Source organism: Hyla sarda, chromosome 9, assembly GCF_029499605.1.
Source record: "Hyla sarda isolate aHylSar1 chromosome 9, aHylSar1.hap1, whole genome shotgun sequence".
Lineage (NCBI taxonomy): Eukaryota > Metazoa > Chordata > Amphibia > Anura > Hylidae > Hyla > Hyla sarda.
This window is the reverse complement of record NC_079197.1, coordinates 27,208,411-27,227,190: the sequence shown is the minus strand read 5'-3', so window position 1 is coordinate 27,227,190 and position 18,780 is coordinate 27,208,411. Positions and strand designations below refer to the sequence as shown.

Sequence of the window (18,780 nt, the reverse complement as noted above, 5' to 3'; positions counted from 1 at the left end):
GAGCCATGTTACCTCTCACACGACTCTGGGAGCCATGTTACCTCACACACGACTCTGGGAGCCATGTTACCTCACACACGACTCTGGGAGCCATGTTACCTCACACACGACTCTGGGAGCCATGTTACCTCACACCCGGCTCTGGGAGCCATGTTACCTCACACACGACTCTGGGAGCCATGTTACCTCACACACGACTCTGGGAGCCATGTTACCTCACACACGACTCTGGGAGCAATGTTACCTCACACACGGCTCTAGGAGCCATGTTACCTCTCACACGACTCTGGGAGCCATGTTACCTCACACAGTGGCGTTGCGACCCGGGTGCGGGGGGTGCGGCCCGCACCGGGTGACACCAACCCAATGGGGTGACACCAAGACGCTCCGCAGCACCCACACCCCCTCCCCAGCTACACTGACACCCCCCTATGTGCCCGACCGGCCTCCCATCCGTCAGCACCCCCCCCCCTGTGCTGTGTGTGCGGTGCGCCCGTCCGTGAGCAACCCCCCCCCCCCCCTTTCAGTGCGCCCGTCCGTCATCACGCCCTCACCTTCACCAGTACTGTGCCCGGCCTCCGCTCCCACGTCTGCGCCGGCCTGACGTCACACCGCATGGCCGCGCAGGGGGACGTCAGTTACGTCACTCGCATTGCGCCCGGTGAGAAGGATCGCTGCGCTGGATGGGTGAGTGTGTGTGTGTGTCTCTATCTATGTTTGTGTGTGTGACTCTGTGTGTGTGTGTGACTCTGTGTGTGTTTGTGTGACTCTCGTGAGTGTGTGTGTGACTCTGTGTATTTGTGTGACTCTGTGTGTGACTGTGTGTGACTCTGTGTGTGTGACTGTGTGTGACTCTGTGTGTGTCTGTCTGTGAGTGTGTGTCTCTCTGACTGTGTGTGTTTGTGTGTGTCTCTCTGTGTTGTATGTGTTTTTTTTGTGTGTGTGTGTGTGTGCATGTGTGTGTGTGTGTGGGGAGACTTTGACGCATTGTGGGGAACCTGCAAGGGAACCTGCGGCCTAATGTGGGGAGTCTATGCTACCTAATGTGCGGAGTATATGATACCTAATGTGCGGAGTCTATGCTACCTAATGTGGGGAATCTGTGCTAGCTAATGTGGGGAATCTGTGCTACCGAATGTGGGGAATCTGTGCTACCTAATATGGGGAAATTGCTACCTAATGTGGGGTAACTGGTACCTACCTAATGTGGGGAAACTGGTACCAAATGTGGGGAATCTATGCTGCCTAATGTGGGGAAAAGATGCTACCTAATGTGGGGAAACTGCTACCTACCTAATGTGGGGGAACTGCTGCCTACCTAATGCTCCCCCCCCCCCTGGCAGTAGCACCCTCATCATCCGCCAGCAACTACCCCCCCCCCCCCCCAGCAGCACCTCCATCAGCAGATCCTGATGGTGGATGATGGCGGTGCTCCTGCCAGGAGGATGATCCTGCCGATGGATGATGGGGGTGATACTGCCAGGGGGGATGGCCAGTAGCACCCTCATCATCCTTCAGCAACACCCCCCCGCCCCCCAGTAGTAGCACCCCGATCATCCACTAGCAACACCACCACTAGCTAGCTATGTCTTCTTTTTCTTTCTATTTGGGACTTTGTGTCTATAGGATGTCAGTATTTTCTTAGAATATGAACACGATCATGTTCTCTGGCATAGTGGATTATCAAACAAGGTATCTCTTATCGTACCCTGTAAATACAATTAGCTAGAACATAGTGTCATATGTCTTGCAGGAGCTTCCTGCCCACAGCATCAAGAACAGATTAACCTCCTTAACTTCAAAGTGCTTTCAAATGTTAGCAAATATGAAAGGTGAGAATGAAAAGATGGGTTTTTATAGGCCTTCAGCGAAAAGCTTGGCAGACTGACAGTGCCCGGACCGTGCAAAATACCAGCTTCCACTACAGGGGGTGGCACATTCACATTTAATGACATTTCCCCAAATTTAAGTTTGGATTCCATCTGGAGTAACGTAGACTCGGCGTCCTACTACTTCAAAGAAAGCTGGCAGCCAGCAGGTGTAATCTCTGAGCCCGAGACAAAAGGCACAAAAATCACTGAGGGGACAGCTGGCAGAACGAGGGAGGGCGGCCAGGCCGCATAGCTCGCTCTATCAGATAAAGATTGTGCAACGGTACGAGATGGCTTATCAGAACAAGGCTTGGCACCAGAATTAAAGAGACAAGTGTCCCCTCCTTCACATCAAATGCCGCTAAGTTAACTCTTAGCTAACTCCTGTGATGCTTCACTAGGACGTTGCATGAAAAAAATGAAATACGGCCTTAGTTACGCACATATAGGGTTGCCACCTTTCTTGACAAAAAATACCGGCCATGCTAATTTGCATAATTTATATATGCGTGACATCACAGGATACACATAGGCTGGGGAAATTTTGTCCTATTTTGACCCCTACAACTTTTTCATTTCTTTATTTAAATTTTTTTTTAACGGTTCCATTTTTGTTTCGATGTGACTTTTTGATCACTTTTTTTTAAATTAAATTCGGGAGTTGCAGTTAGTTACTAACTACAACTCCCAGCATGCCGTGATACAGCCTGTGGCTCAGCAGCTCCCCCAAGTGAAAACTACAACTCCCAGCAAGTCAGACTATATAGTAGTATATAGTATAGGTCAGTGTTTCCCAACCAGGGGTGCCTCCAGCTGTTGCAAAACTACAACTCCCAGCATGAAACTCACAGCAGTTTTGCAACAGCTTGAGGCGCTCTGGTTGGGATACCCTTATATAGGTTATGGTGCAACATTCCGGGAGTTGGAGGATTGGTTGGATATATACTGCCCATTGCAGAGCCTCTATTTTAATACCAGCAGGGGAACCATGCTAAGGTCCAAGGGGGATTCTATAAGAGTTATTGCATAAAAAAGTCATTTTGAAGGTGCTGAGACATGTTACCCAAACATTTACCAAATGCATGAAGAGGCATGTAGACTCCAGGAGATCTGTCCCAAAAAAGCTGGCCACATACATTTTATATACACATATTTCAGTGGGACCGATCAGCCATGTAATGTGTATGGTGGCCTTCCGAAATTCCCTGGCGATGGATGTCAGGAGAGAGAAGTATCTGGCATGTTGGATACCTCCAGAGATTTGCTACGAATGCGAGTTATAGCCAGGTTCACCGAAGCGCTCGGCTCACTCCCCGGCTGCCAATCAAATCTGACCTTTTCTCTGCATACGTCTGCAAAGAAAAGGTCAGATCTACTGGCTGGTTAAGGGGTGGAGTGAGCAATGCAGCGCACTTCACCTGCTTATAACTTGTGATCACAGTGGATCTCAAGAGTGGGACCCAGTGCGATCTCAAGTTTTGACATGTGTGGGCAACATGTCAAAAGTTGTTTTAAATGACGCTAACGCTTTGTCATCTCTGTAATGAATCTTATCAATGGTGGTCCGTCTTCCAAAATTACTTAGAAAGTGCAACAACTTGTGCTTTAAAGGGGATAAATTAGTTTGTTTATCCAAAAATCAGAAACTGTGCCACTCTTGCTCATAGGTTGTGTGGTGGCCCAGTATGGGAGATGTTGGCAGGTACCCTTGCTGTCCTGTCAGGCAGCCTCCTTCAGTGTCCCCAAGGCCCCTTGTACCTGTTTCCCCCCCTGTACATATGTTCTGCAGTGTATTGGATTATAAAATGTGCTGTATCTTAAAGAGTTATGTCATGTGATTGTGACCCAGGAGGTACCAGTGACCAGGTGATCCCAAGAGTGACCTATGGGCTCCCTGCTATTCTCCCCATATAATCCCTGGGTGGAGCTTCTCTCTCTGTCTTCCTGCTGAGGTCCGGTGCAGTCGCCTAGTGTGTGTGTCCAGAGTGTTGGAGACCTCAAAGTCCAGTCCTGCAGCCACAATCAATTCAAGTAAGATAAAGTCACAGCTTTATGAGTCAAGTCAAGTCAGTCCTTGTCACCTGTCAAGTCAGCGTGGTCTGCATTCAATTGTCCAGTCCTACTACAATTCCCAGCAAGCCCTTAAGGTCTCTGTGTCACTGGTCACCTCCCTGGGCCCTGGCTGAACTGTATAGACTTTACCATCTGTATACCCTCAAGTAAAGCTACCTACTTGGCGTCAGAGTCTTTATTGCCCCCGTGCCTAGCCCAGGATCCAGCGGTATACCTTCGGGTGGTTTTACGCTAAACCACGACCTGGCGTCACGAATACAAGGGGTTAATGCCATCTGCCCTCATCAAACCCCACTACCACAGTTGTGTCTAAATTCCTCAACCACATTTCTATGAATACCAGGAGGGGCACTGTTAATGGGGACGCCCACAGATGCTTGTATTGAAGAAGCTGCATTGCTTGATTATATCAGTAATTTTCCCTACACAGTCCCATTCCATCTCCGGGACACCAACCTGTCTTTAAAACAGGGGACAACCTCTGTCACTTCATTTAAGGAGTTGGTGGGGGGGTCTTGAAGGTCACATTCCCACTGATCGGAATGTTTTGGCATCGTCAACTAGTGCTGAACCTCCATCCTCCAGACAGAAGAAGAGGCTATCACACTGGACACAAAGCCACTCAAGGCCATTTTCACATGACTATTTCCAGATTGCGGTGCTTTAAAGGTCACCTAGGCAATATTTAGCTGGCTATTCACTTTAGATAAGGGCTCCATTGCACTGGGAAATCATCGTCCTCACAGGCTGAGTGTAATAGGGCCCAGGATCAGTAAACGCTCATTTTACGGCCGATCATGGTTTTTTGACAAGATTAGCTGTACATACACAGCCGACAAATGACAGAATAAAGGCCCTCATGACCGATCCAGTGATCATTCAGGTGGACCATACACTGGATACCAAGCCATATATGTTACGGCGAGCACTCTGGCCACTCACTCTGGCCGTGAGCGCTCTCCTCCTCCTTCCTCCGGCAAGTCCGGGGTTCGCGCCCGCATGCGAATCTCGGTCGTCACTTACCCCTTGCTCCTGCTGGCTTCTCCGCTGCTTCTGTTCCCCAGCAGGAGGCGGGGGCGTGCTGATATCCTGTCATTTAAAGGGTCAGTGCGCCCTTGATTATTGTTTGCACCTGTCCCTCCTTTATAAGTTTATGCACCTCCCACAACCCCTTGCCAGATCTTTGTGTGCCCTGTGCCCAAGAAAAAGCGTTACTGTGTTTAAGCCCAGCCTATGTTCTGACCTTCCGCTCTGTGACCTGACCTTGCTTCTGTGCCGTCTGTCTGTTGACCTCCTGTTATGTTTCCCGACCACACATTTGTGCCGCCAGCCCTGCCCTTCTGCTTGTCCTGACTACGAGTTGCCTCAACCTTCCTGTGCTATGTTTCATCTATGCAGCCTGTGTAGATGAGTCATACCAGGGGTAGCGACTTGGGTGCCGCCTGCCGCAGCAAGTCCATCCTGCTTTGCGGCGAGCTCTAGTGAAAACCAGCGACACCTTAAACTCCCTGGTACAGCCCACGTCATCTTCCACACAAGTACAGCAGATCCACTACCTCCGTGGGTGTTACAATGTATTTGCTTAGTAAAAAAGCGCCAATCTAGGAGATTGTAGTGACGGCCATAGAGGCCACAGTTGTTTGGATAGAAATGGCTCTCACCTGGTCTCGAGTCTCGCCTTTATCGATGCCTGTATACTGTATACCCCCCCCCCCAAGAAGTTAACTAGCGTTTATGAGCAGCGCTAGTTGACTCTTATCTAGCTGGACCCACACATAGTGCTCAGCCCAGCGAGAGGTTACACTATAACAGCAATCTATGTAGATCGCTGCTTCACTTTATGTTGACAAGAGTTATGTTGTTCTGCACAGCTATACTTAACTCTTTCATTGTTGGACTAGCGCATAGCCCTGAGGCCAGCAAGAGGTTACAGTAAGGCAACGACCTATACAGATTGCTGCTTTACTGTATGATTTTACTGGATAGGAGATATACAATGTATACCTCCTGGCCAGCCTTAGCTGTACCCACAGCCTGTAATAGTGGAGCACCAACAACACTGATCAATGCTATGCCAATGGCATAGCATTGAACAGTATATGCAATCAAAAGATTGCATGAAATAGTCTTAAAAATTGTGAAAAAATTGTGTATTTTTTTTAAATAAATGTGAATAAGCCCCTCCCCCTCAAATAAAAGTTGAAATCACTCATATTTTTCAAGTAAATAATGTAAATAAAAATAAACATAAATATATTTGTACACAGTTCATAGATAGCCAGCACGGCACTACTTCCCTATTTGAGTGTAGAACAATGATGAAATGGCAGACTTGAACTAGGAATGCTGGAGGTGGTGCTCTGATTGACAATAGTGCATGAAGACGTTTCAAAGAAGCAGGAAAATAATCGGCAACTCACCGCAAGCAGCTGAATAAATCCTCTTTTATTTCATACTCACAAATATGTTACATGGGAAGAGGGTAGTGGGGGGACACAGGATGGCGACCAAGCTCCGTTTCGCACGGTGATCGTGCTTCCTCCGGCCATGGCCGGAGGAAGCACGATCACCGTGCGAAATGGAGCTTGGTCTCCATCCTGTGTTCCCCCACTACCCTCTTCCCATGTAACATATTTGTGAGTATGAAATAAAAGAAGATTTATTCAGCTGCTTGCGGTGAGTTGCCGATTATTTTCCTGCTTCTTTGAAACATAAATATATTTGTGATCACCGCACGAAAATGTGCGCACTAATAATATATATTGTTAGTGAAACCACACAGTGAATGCCCGCATGCTGGGAGTTGTAGTTTTGCAACATCTTGAGGTCAACAGTTTGCAGACCACTACTCTATTAGAAGACCATCTCTCTATACATTATTAGAATTATGCCTGCCAGTAATAGACATAATTGGTCTAACATATAATGACCAGAGCTGATAGGAGTAGTAGAACAGGGTTATTGAAACCTGATGTCAAGGCCTAGAGATTACGGGAGAGGACTGAGATGATGTCCCCTCTGCCCAGGTATTATGTGACCATTTGGCATTACAGGCATACTCGTCCAGATTATCCCCTTACTGATCCCTATCACATCTATCCTCACTTTCATCATCTAGAGAAGTTAATGAAGGATAAAAAGCCTGTCCTCTATACATGTCATAGGTTTGTTGATTCTTGTTGGTGATTAACTATTTGTCTTTTTAGACTAGGACTGTGCAACTCAAGACCATAGGTTGCAGGGCTAACTGTGTTTTTGTATCTATAACTCTATTACTAGTGACCAGATTGTTTACTATACAGCTTAGATATAGTAGTTCTCTTTTCTTGGATACTCAGGATTCACTGTATAATATTATTACATTGCATTTCTTATAGAGCATTATTGGATTTATTGTATCAGTTTAGATGGGGCTATGAGGAGGCTAAATTTGAGAATACACATAGGCTGAGGTTACTACACCAAATCACCATAAAGGAGTATTCCAGGATTTATTTTTTATTTGACTATGCTACAGGGGCTGTAAATTAAGTGTAGATCATAAAAAAGTGTCTGTGTGTGACGGTGGTCTCGCCATTCTTATGTGATCTTCGCCACAATGGTTACTATAACAGTATACAAAATAAGTGTCGTCTCAGGTTTTCCCAGGTTGTAGTGCGGCACAAGACATTACATTGCTAGTCAGGTGCTCAAAGGAGGCCAGTCTTAGCTTCAATGGCGGACATGTATCAAAGATTTTACCCCTGTTTTGTGTGTATTTTTTTGTGCACATTTTGGTAGAGCATGTCCTCCAGATGTGGCCTAATCGGGGTACCGTGGAGTGACATCTATAGTACGCATGGATTTATTAACTGCGTACTTTTCCTTTACACCAAAAATGTTGCCGCATAGTATCATTATTTGTGTATGGTAGAAGCAGTTTACCCCTTTTCCCGAATTCTAAATTATGTGCAGAATTTATCAATCAAGCGCAATGAGTTTCAAAAATTGCGGGTAAATATAGTAATCTCCTCAATCCACTCTTTGGAAAATAGAATAGATGATTTAGAGCATCTTGCTACGTTAAGTCCAAGATGGCTTATATTTGCGCAAAAAAAAAACAGCTCTTGCGGCAAAATTTTTGGTGTAAAGGAAAAGTACGCAGTTAATAAATCCATGTGTACTATAGATGTCACTCCAAGTTACCCTGATTCGGCCACATCTGGAGGACATGCTCTACCAAAACGTGAGCAAAAAAATGCGCAAAAAAAAGGGCTTGCGCAAAATTTTGCGCAAAAAAATACACACAAAACAGGGGTAAAATCTTTGATACATGTCCCCCAATGACCTCACATTTACAAACAAGGGATCCTGGGACCTGTAGTTTAATGGAGGGAAATAGCCAGTTCACAAAAAGATAGCCACAGCGTTATGGTAATTTTAAAACATAGCTTTATAGCCCCAAGACAAGTGGGGAACCTTCCTAAGCATGTTCATTACTGTCTGGCAGGTAAGTACTAAAATTTCCTTATGGTGGAGAACCATTTTAATAATATTCACATGTGCTTCACTATTTATTTTATGGAAAAAGTAATGAGCCCTCCATAAAATTCAACATGGAAGATTCATTTGCTTCACCCCACACCACAGCCGTGATCCCATCGAGCAATGGAAACCCTATTGACCTATAATAGGATCCATGGTGCCCTTTTTCATCTGAACAAATCTGACAGTACTACCTGCCACCAGCCTCCTGCAGGTTTACCTCATCCCCCTGGCCTAAATGTCACCATATCATATAATTCTAAATATTATTGACTGCAGATGTCTACAGAAGTGTTTTTCAACCACTGTGCCGCGGCACACTAGTGTGCCGTGACATAGTGTAAGGTGTGCCGTGGAAAAAACACCCGCCGGGTGTTTTTGCGGCGGGACATCTCTGTGTCCCGAAAGTTGCTTTCAGGACACAGGGATGTCTCTATTAAGTCCCTGCGGCCCCGCGTTTCCTTTAAAAACGCGGGGACCGCCGGGAGGTAGCGCACACAGGGACGTCACTGACGTCCCATGCGTGCGCCCATAGCAACAATCGCGGAGGACCGGAGCAGCGAGCAGGACGCGCGCTGTCAACTTGGTAAGTGTTACCAGTGGTGCGTCTCCTTCGGTGTTCTGAGCACCGCTCCTCCGGTCCCGGGACCTACTGCTATAGCCGGAACAAAGGGGCGGTGCTCGGAACACCGAAGTGGAGCAGTACACAGGCATACAGCCTTCAGTAATACACTGTATGGCTGGAGGCTGTATGTCTGTGGGGGAACTATACTGCACCTAATGTGGGGGACTATACTGGGCCTAATGTGGGGAACTATACTGCACCTAATGTGGGGGGACTATACTGCACCTAATGTGGGGGGACTATACTGGGCCTAATGTGGGGGAACTATACTGGACCTAATGTGGTGGAACTATACTGGACCTAATGTGGGGGACTATACTGGGCCTAAAGTGGGGGAACTACAACCTAATGTTGGGGAACTACAACCTAATGTGGGGGTAACTATACTGCCAATCTAATGTGGGGGAAAATAAGATATATGCAATTACTTTATATATAGTCAATATAGGCCAGTGTTTCCCAACCAGTGTGCCTCCAGCTGTTGCAAAACTACAATTCCCAGCATGCCCGGACAGCCAAAGGCTGTCCGGGCACGCTGGGAGTTGTAGTTTTGCACCAGCTGGAGGCACACTGGTTGGGAAATACTGATATTGGCACAGAGTAAAAAAAAATTTAACATTTTCTAATGGTGGTGTGCCTCGTGATTTTTTTCATGAAAAAAGTGTGCCTTTGCACAAAAAAGGTTGAAAAACACTGGTGTACAGTGACTCTCATCTCTCTGTCCTTCTTCCCATACTCTCTCCTCTTCGATAGTATTCCTTAGCATCTCATGACAAGTTTGTCAGGTTCTCTCCATCATGTTAAAGGGCACATCTATGGGTGTGCCTGAGGCCGATGCATTGCTTTAGAGAGTAGCATCTCAGCCAAGTGTGCAGGTGTAGTGCCCCCATAGTGTCTGTGTCCCCTGCCCATACAGGATTGTGAAGCTGCTTTTGTCGGACGTTGCTGCTATCTGTTGGACATCTCTAGTATTGTGGAAATTTACTTCATCAGTTTTGGCTTTCGTTGTATAATTCCACATAATCTGATAACAGATTAATTTTCCATTTTGTGCATTCCCACAGAGAAACATGTTTGTCGTAGCCTGGAATGACCCAATCCTCTTCATATCTCAGATATTAAGAAAATAAAACCGGTTCCATTTATTGCCAATTTTAAAAAGCCCACATCCAGTATTACATGTTCGGTTTGCTTCTGTGTGTGGTGTATCCCGTATCTGGCCTGGTGGGCCAGTACCGTATTTCTGCCGACACGGAGAATATCAGTGTGCATTGGAATTTTACTTCTAAGGGTATTTTCACACTACGTATATGTCGCTAAATCTCTGCTCGCGGAATTCAACGAGCGGAGATTCAGCTTGGCAGCCGGGACGGCGGACTTGCGCGCAAAGAATGAACATGTTCTTTCTTTGCTCGGAACAATTTCAGCAGCGGAATTGTCCACTGCTGAAATTCCGCATTGTGAACGGGTCTCGCGGAAGACCCATTCACACTGATGCTAACGTTCCCTGTGCGGAATTCCACAGTGTGAACATACCCTAAATAGCAATAGTAGGTAACAGATTCAGCACTGCAGGAACTACACATGTTTAAAATCACTTGAGATAGTGTCCATATGGGGTAGACGAGTGAGTGCCTGTGGTGCGACTGTCCCGTTTTGCGGGTTTCCCCGCTTGGTCACGCCCAAGGGGTGTGATCAAGCAGGGGGAACCCACGAAACGGGACAGTCGCACCACAAGCTCAACTGAGCTCTTGTTTTCCCTTCCCTCCACGGCAGGGCTGGTTTTGCCTATAGGCAAAATTGGCAGCTGCCTAGAGCACCCTCTTGATGGGGGTGCCGTTCTGCAAGAAAGTTAGTAGCCAGTCAGCATGCAAAGCACCTGCTGCTCATTCGAAGCACCTACCCAGCCAGCACCCCCCACCCTGATACCATAATAATCTGCATTCTTAATCCTGCTGGAGGAATGCAGGCCAGACAGGCAGGACATCCAGCATCCGGACATCGCACGCACCTCCATACATCCGCCCCATGAGGCGGTTTGTTACAGTGTGTCACCCCAGTAGTAAGGTGGGGAGTGTTAAAGGGCGGAGCCAATGGGCGGGGTCAAGTACAGCAAAATTAGATTTTGCCTAGGGTGGCAAAAATCCTTGCACCAGGCCTGCTCCCCGGCTTATCTTGTTCCTGCTTGTATGATGGAATAAAGAAAGGATTTGCAGATGTACTTTGGGTGAGTGCGTTACTTATATTCTATTCTTGTTCATTACTTCCAAATAGGACTAGTGTTGGAATGAGATTCCTGGGACCCAACAGATATCTCATTCTGCGACCCAAACCTTCATCCCATAAGAAAAAGGAATACTATGATGAGGGGCTCGAAAAGCATGAAAGGCGTCTGAATTGAAGTGGTTGATTTTAGTAGCACTTTGTTGTGCTTTACTTCCTGAATGGATTTAAAAAAAGTGTTGAATGTTGATACATTTACACAGAGCTTGGGAAACCACTTAAAGGGGTACTCTGGTGAAAACCTTTTTTCTTTTAAATCAACTGGTGGCAGAAAGTTAAACATATTTGTAAATGACTTCTATTAATAAATCTTAATCCTTCCAGTACTTATTAGCTGCTGAATGCTACAGAGGAAATTCCTTTCTTTTTGGAACACTGATGACATCACGAGCACAGTGCTCTCTGCTGACATCTCTGTCCATTTTAGCAACCATGCATAGCAGATGTATGCTAAGGGCAGCATGGTGGCTCAGTGGTTAGCACTGCGGCCTCGCAGTGCTGGGGACTTGGGTTCAAATCCCACTAAGGACAACAATAAATATAGTGTTATTATAATAACGTCAGCAGAGAGAACTGTGCTCGTGATGTCATCAGAGAGCATTCCAAAAAGAATTTAATTTCCTCTGTAGTATTCAGCAGCTCATAAGTACAGGAAGGATTAAGATTTTTTAATAGAAGTCATTTACAAATATGTTTAACTTTCTGCCACCAGTTGATTTAAAAGAAAAAAAAGGTTTTCACCGGAGTACCCCTTTAATACGTGTTAAGGTGTTAACAGCAGGAGTCCACCCGGCTCTATCATCTCTCATCCTCTGTTCCTTGAGGGCTACGTGTCGTTGTTTCATGGGGAGAAGAATTTTTCTTGCTCTTGGTTCACGTAACAAAAAGCGAGTTTGTTGTCTCCAAAGTCCCCTCCAAATGAGGCTGTGATCTGCAAGGTTCATTATTGTAAAATACTCTGAGTCCATTGGAAGATCCTTGGGTACTCGTGTGAGCCAGTCCAACCATGAATGGGATACGTTTTTGGGGTCTTGTACCTTTTTAGTAAACTAGGAAAGAAGAGCCTCTCTCTGGTGGCCAAGTTGGCATGTGACCAGTCTTTGGTTATCTAGTGATCTGGCATTTCATGGGTAAATCTTACACTACTTAACAGAGTGGAAAACTAGCCTTAGATTGCTAACATGTTAAAGGGGTACTCCAGTGGAAAACTTTTTTTTTTTTTTTTTTAAATCATCTGGTGCCAGAAAGTTAAACAGATTTGTAAATTACTTCTAAAATTCTTAAACCTTCAAGTACTTCAAGTACTTATTAGCTGCTGAAAACTACAGAGGAAATTCTTTTCTTTTTGGAACACAGAGTAGGAAAAAAATCCCCATAGCAAACATATGCTGCTCTGGGCAGTTCCTAAAATGGACAGAGATGTCAGCAGAGAGCACTGTGGTCATGATGTCAGCAGAGAGCACTGTGCTCGTGATTCAGCAGAGAGCTCTGTGTTCCAAAAAGAAATAAAATTCCTCTGTAGTATTCAGCAGATGATAAGTACTGGAAGGATTAATGTTTTTTAATAGAAGTAATTTACAAATCTGTTTTACTTTCTGGCACCAGTGATAAAAAAATAAAAATAAAAATAAATGTTTCCAACGGAGTACCCCTTTATGACAGTATTTATACATAAAAAAAGATTTACTATTGCAAGTGCACCAAATTTTCACAAAAAACAGACTTACATGGCTTCTTCATTTGTTATGTGTTTTAGACACCTTTGCACCTTGTTCGATAAAGGTGTGTGACTTTTTTGGGCAAAAAGGGACAAGAATTATGTAAAAGGGGCGTGGTTTAAGTGCTGCGAATTTTCAGATTTATTACATACATTTACTAACTGCAACTTTTCATTATGGCTTTTAAACTTGCACTTTTTTTTTACTCTGCCTACACAGGACTGGTGCAAGGATTTTTGCCACCCTAGGCAAAAGCTAATTTTGTCACCCCTTGAATCCACCCATTGGCTCGCCCTTTGACAGCCCAACGTTACTACTGGGGTGACACACTGTAAAAAGCCTCCTTCTCATGTAATTAGCTTATAACTAGTGTGATACATTGTAACAAACCTCCTCCTCCTCATGTTGTTGGCTGAGTGAGTGGTTCGGATGTCGGTTGTCTAACTTTCTTGCGGCAGGCAGAGTGGCACCCCCCCCCCCCCCCATCAAGAGGACGCTTTAAGCAGCTGCCTATTTTGCCTATAGGCAGAGCTGGCAATGTGCCTATATAAAGTCACTATATTGTTATGCAATCTCACTCCACTCAATGGTTGACGTTCCAAGTAAAATGTATGAAGTAAAATGTACCAAATTTATCATACAGTATTTAATGCCATAATAGGATAAACTGGATGCACTTTATATTGGCATAATGGAAAAAATACAAGCTCAAAAACCAGTGAAAAAGCTCAAAAACCAGTGTAAATTCCTTTGTTTGTATTGGGATTAAAGGGTCCCCGCCATTTCTAAAAACGTTTGATATATCACAGAAACATATTAAAAGTTGTGATCGGATGGGGTCTTGATGAGCGGGAAGAAGTGCCTGATAGCTTGCATCACTCCGCAGCTTGCAGCGATCTATGACTTGCTTTACGGCACGGCCCCATAGACTTATAAAGGGGTTTCAGGACGGAGACCTGAATTAAAGGGGTATTCCAGGAAAAAACATTTTTTTTATCTATATCAACTGGCTCCAGAAAGTTAAACAGATTTGTAAATGACTTCTATTAAAAAAAAAATCTTAATCCTTCCAATAATTATCATCTGCTGAAGTTGAGTTGTTCGTTTCTGTTTGGCAACAGTGCTCTCTGCTGACATCTCTGCTTGTCTCGGGAACTGCAAGGAGTAGAAGAGGTTTTCTATGGGGATTTGCTTCTATTCTGGACAGTACCCGAGACACGTGTTATCAGAGAGCACTTAGACAGAAAAGAACAACTCAACTTAAGCAGCTCATAAGTACTGAAAGGATTAAGATTTTTAATTTTTTTTTTTAATAGAAGTAATTTACTAATCTGTTTAACTTTCTGGAGCCAGTTGATTTATAAAATAAAATAAAAGTTTTTTTCCTGGATAACCCCTTTAATGAGCAGTGGGGGGCCTCAACACTTAGACCCCGACCGATTAAAACATTTGACATGTCTCTGTGACACGTGTTTTTTTCGTGACAGGGACATTTTAACTCACTTTTACTTACATCATTTCTCAACAATTTATAAGATGAGAATGAGGAGATGGGGGTAAAAAAGTGAAGATAAACATCTGAGAGATCACGTTCCGTAGTCGTGTGTTCGGCAGATGTTGGAGCGCAGGACAATGCGTTGTGGTGAAATCCATAGTTCTCTCCAGGGTTAGAGGAATTAGTGGGTTAGGGAAACCATTTGAGGCATTTACTGATTTACAGAATGTCCGTCCAATGCTCTATTGTGGTGGAACCTTCCGCAGAGACATTTTTCTCTTTCCCCTTTTACAAGGAAATGTGGGAAGACCTGGCTCCTTAGTTTACACTTAGTATTGTGCAAAATAGTGTGAGCAGAAGCTACTGTGGTTTTTGGAATGTTTACCCACTAGGGGACCTACTAAAAAATGAGAGAGAGCTGGTTGGGATGGTATATAGAGTTGATCGTTCATTAAAGGGGTAGTCCAGTGGTGAAAAACGTATCCCCTATCCTAAGGATAGGGGATAAGTTTGAGATCGCGGGGGGTCCGACCGCTGGGGCCCCCTGCGATCTCTCTGTACGGGGGCCAGGCTCTCCGGCCAGATAGCGAGTGTCGACCTCCGCACGAAGCGGCGGCCAACTCGTTCCCTCAATACATCGCTATGGCAGAGCCGGAGATTGCCGAAGGCAGCGCTTCGGTTCTGCCATAGAGTTGTATTGAGGGGGCGTGTCGGCCGCCGCTTTGTGCGGAGATCGACACGCCCCCTTCCCGCGGGCTGTCGGGGCTCCGTACAGGAGATCGCAGGGGGCCCCAGCGGTCGGACCCCCCGCGATCTCAAACCTATCCCCTATCCTTAGGATAGGGGATAAGTTGTTCACCACTGGACTACTCCTTTAAGACCAGTGGTCTCAAACTGTGGCCCTCCAGATGTTGCAAAACTTCAACTCCTAGCATGCCCGGACAGCCGTTGGCTGTCCGGGCATGCTGGGAGTTGAAGTTTTGCAACATCTGGAGGGCCACAGTTTGAGACCACTGATTTAGACACATGGGGGGAGAGTTATCAAAACCTGTCTAGAGGAAAAGTTGCTGAGTTGCCCATAGCAACCAATCAGATCGCTTCTTTCATTTTTAACAAGGCCTCTGCAAAATGAAGGAAGCGGTCTGGACAGGTTTTGATAAATCTCTCCCATGTTGGGGAGATTTATCAAAACCTGTGTAGAGGAAGAGCGGTGCAGTTGCCCATAGCAACCAATCAGATCGCTTCTTTCATTTTTAACAAGGCCTCTGCAAAATGAAGGAAGCGGTCTGGACAGGTTTTGATAAATCTCTCCCATGTTGGGGAGATTTATCAAAACCTGTGTAGAGGAAGAGCGGTGCAGTTGCCCATAGCAACCAATCAGATCGCTTCTTTCATTTTTCACAGGCCTCTTTAGGGTGCCTTCACACGTGCGTATTTTTGCTGCAGATTTTTCTGCCCATTGGCTTCAATAGGCAGCAAGATCTGTTAAAGCAAATCTGCAGCAGAAAATACGCACGTGTGAACGCACCCTAAGGGTACGTTCCCACACGGCGTATTTGCTGCGTATTTGCTGCTGCGTATTTTATTTTCCCTGTTGAAGTCAATGGGTAGGAAAATATGCAGCACCAAATACGCAGCAAATACGCAGCAAAATACGCTGTGTGGGAACGTACCCTAAGGGTACGTTCACACCCGTGGATTTACAGCGTAATTTACGCTGCAAATCCGCTGGTGAAGGCCCGCTCTATGCTGGCTTTACATGTGCCTGCTGGTAGCGGCAATACGCCGCTACTAGCAGACACACTGCGATGTGAGAGTCGCAGTATACTCGCACATCGCGGTGGTTCTCTGCCTAGCTTAGAGCAGGGAGAGCGGCCGCAATGTGCGAGTAAGCCGCGCACATCGCTGCACTGTGTCTGCTCGTAGCGGCGTATTGCCGCTACCAGCAGGCACATACAAAGCCAGCATACAGCGGGGATTTCACCAGCGGATCCGCAGCTAAATACGCTGTGAAAATCCGCACATGTAAACGTATACCTTAGGGTACGTTCACACGTACGCAGATTTGATGCGCAGGATTTTCTGCAGATTTCAATGTAAACTTAATGACTGAGCGCGGCTTCTAATCGGCATTTACAAATCCTGCGCAGGATCCTGTACGTGTGAACGTAGCCATAAAAAGGAAAGAAGCGATCTGATTGGTTGCTATTGGCAACTGACCACTCTCTCTCTCTCTCTCTCTCTCTCTCTACGCAGATTTTGAATCTTCCCCATTGCTTCTTGCCAGCATCCACATGTGAAGGTCCACTGAGCAGATATTAGCTTATTAGCTCCTTTTAAGGGCCGGACCAAAGATAGGCAAAGTAGGTGGCTGCCTAGGGCATTAAAGGGATATATATATATATTTATTTTTTATTTATTTTTTATCAACTGCTGCCAGAAAGTTATACAGATTTGTAAAGGACTTCTATTAAAAAAAATCTTTACCCTTCCAGTATTTTTAGCAGCTGTATGCTACAGAGGAAATTCTTTTATTTTTTAATTTCTTTTTTTTTCTTGTCCACAGTGCTCTCTGCTGACACCTGATGCCCGTATCAGGAACTGTCCAGAGCAGGAGAAAATCCTCATAGCAAACCTATGCTGCTCTGGACAGTTCCTGACGCGGACAGAGGTGTCAGCAGAGAGCCCTGTGGACAAGACAAAAAAAGAAATTCAAAAAGAAAAGAATTTCCTCTGTAGCATACAGCTGCTAAAAAGTACTGGAAGGATAAAGATTTTTTTTAATAGAAGTAATTTACAAATCTGTTTAACTTTCTGGCACCAGTTGATTTAAAAAAAAAAAAAATGTTTTCCACCGGAGTACCCCTTTAAATAGAAGAGAAATTACTGGATTAAAAGAAGCACCATTCTACCTTTTAAAACAGTACAATAACAGTAACCATGGGAATCATTTTAATCGTATTGATCCGCACAATAAAGAGAACATGTCAGTTTTCCCATTAAGAGTACTGCGTACAACCCCCCCCCCCCCCCCCCCCCCCCCCAGGATTGCACAATTTCGGTTTTCCTTTAAATTTCCCACCACAAATAATATATATATATTTTTGTTTTACCATAAATGTGTTTGTGGAAGGAAAAATAAAAGAAATATGGATCTTAAAGGGGTACTCCGGTGGAAAACAATCTTTTTTAAATGATGCCAGAAAGTTTAACAGGTTTGCAAATTGCCATTTAAAAATCTTAATCCTTCCAGTACTTATCAGCTGCTGTATGCCCCAGAGGAAGTCCTTTCAGAAGCCGAGATATATACGTGTTCATTTCGAAAATTTCAACATTTCCCAAATTTCCCTGCGGCTTGTAGGGGGGGGATGTAACTTTTACCATATGGAAAATTTGTATACTATCAAAGGTTTGTAAAGAGCTGGCCCTCAAGCCTATAGCCCCCGTGAGAACTTAAATAATTGCGCCGGAAGCAGGAACACCTGTCAACTAGTCCTGGCACAGGGGTGATAGCTTGACAGGGAGGGGGAAAGCTGCTGTGGGCCACAACTTTTTAACCATGTGATTACCACTTTTGTTCAACCTTCCAAATGTCATTAAAGGGGTACTCCGGGGAAGTCAACTTATCTCGTGTCCATAGGATAGAGAATAAGTGGCTGACAGGGTGGAGGGACTATGGGGTAAGGGTGGGGTGTCAACCGCTGGGACCCCCATCAACCTCATGTACGGGGCTCATCAACTCACCCCCCCCTCACAGCACAGCAGCCTCCACCTTCTGAGAAGAGTGGAGTGATGGTCCCTTCAGCTAATCCCTGGCTAAGGCTGCTTTCACACTATAAAATTCATCCGTTTTAAAGATCCGTCTGATATTCCGTCATGAAAACCCTGAAAATTGGCCGTTAGAAAATCCCTTTATAGTCAATGGGATTTTTACATTATCCGTTTTAATCCGTTATAGTCCGTTATTAATAACGGACGTTATTTCGTGACGGGAGAATGAACGGCTGTCCGGGCATGCTGGATGTTGTAGTTTTGCAACATCTGGAGGTCCGCAGGTTGTAGACCACTGTCCTATAGTTTACATTGCACGGATCCCTCAACATGCGATGGTTTCAACAAACGATGGTCCATTTGGAACGGATTACCATCGTATGTTGAGGGACCACTGTAATGTAAAAATCCCCTTGACTA

General features: G+C 45.3%; 1 protein-coding gene across 6 annotated transcripts in view; it reads left to right on the top strand.

Moving 5' to 3' along the window:
• Positions 1–18,780, top strand: part of AVPR2 (arginine vasopressin receptor 2) — a 126,872-nt gene that overhangs the window by 69,620 nt on the left and 38,472 nt on the right. The window contains exons 1-2 of one of the 6 annotated variants that reach the window (XM_056537892.1): positions 668–687; positions 1,754–1,832. The exons of 3 other annotated variants lie outside the window; for them this stretch is intronic. The gene's annotated coding sequence lies outside the window, so the exon portion shown is untranslated. Of the gene's footprint in view, positions 1–639; positions 688–1,753; positions 1,833–18,780 lie in introns of those variants that run through there. 2 more of the 6 variants (XM_056537896.1, XM_056537894.1) reach the window with 2 other exon arrangements.